The sequence below is a fragment of the Pleuronectes platessa genome, chromosome 1, assembly GCF_947347685.1.
Source record: "Pleuronectes platessa chromosome 1, fPlePla1.1, whole genome shotgun sequence".
Lineage (NCBI taxonomy): Eukaryota > Metazoa > Chordata > Actinopteri > Pleuronectiformes > Pleuronectidae > Pleuronectes > Pleuronectes platessa.
In genome coordinates this window covers 22,783,180-22,783,961 of record NC_070626.1, presented here as the reverse complement: position 1 = coordinate 22,783,961, position 782 = coordinate 22,783,180, and positions in this window count along the sequence as shown.

Sequence of the window (782 nt, the reverse complement as noted above, 5' to 3'; positions counted from 1 at the left end):
GGCTTCTCATTAGGTTTTAAGTGTTTTATGTTTATTTGTAACATTCTGTGATTTAAAAAAATATATAACAGTAACTATTTTAAGGAGTTGCGTCAATATTTTAGACACATTTGATAGAATTCAATTTACTCAAACTACAGTAAATCAGTAGCAGTAAAATTTCTCAGAAAATCTGTTATGTACAATTTATTAAGATTAATTCCATTTTGGAAAAAAGCCTGTTCATGTGCGAGGTTCATGTGGCTTCTTTTGTTAGACGTGGTCATGTGTAGACAGTTTGTTAAAAAACGTTTCACGGTGAGCATATATTTTGAGACAAATTAAATATATTAGACATATTTAAAAAAAATCTGTAAAGTTCAAATGACAATTGGATGACACCACAGGAGCATTATGGATGTTTTTTTCTTCTGTTGTTTTTGTACATTTGAAAACCTGGTCAACGTTTACTTAAGTTGTGTTGGTTTTGGCTGCAACAATGTTTACTCCTGAAACTCCAACAGTGTTTCATGGAAACAAACACTTCACCCACCCCTCCACAAGCATAATGCTGAGTGGATAAGGGATTTTCATTTGTGGGTGAACTATCCCTTTAAACCCCCACGACTGCAGGCCTGTGCACGGTGTTCTGACTCCTGCTCTTCTAGGCCAGCAGAGGCAGCAAAGGGTCGATGCGCCTCTCCCTCAGCAAGAGAAAAAGTTTGTTCAGAAGTGGGCGGAAACTGTCCAGCCCACTTGTTTTCAGCCAATGGGCGCACAGACAGAGCTGGCAAGTGATGAGA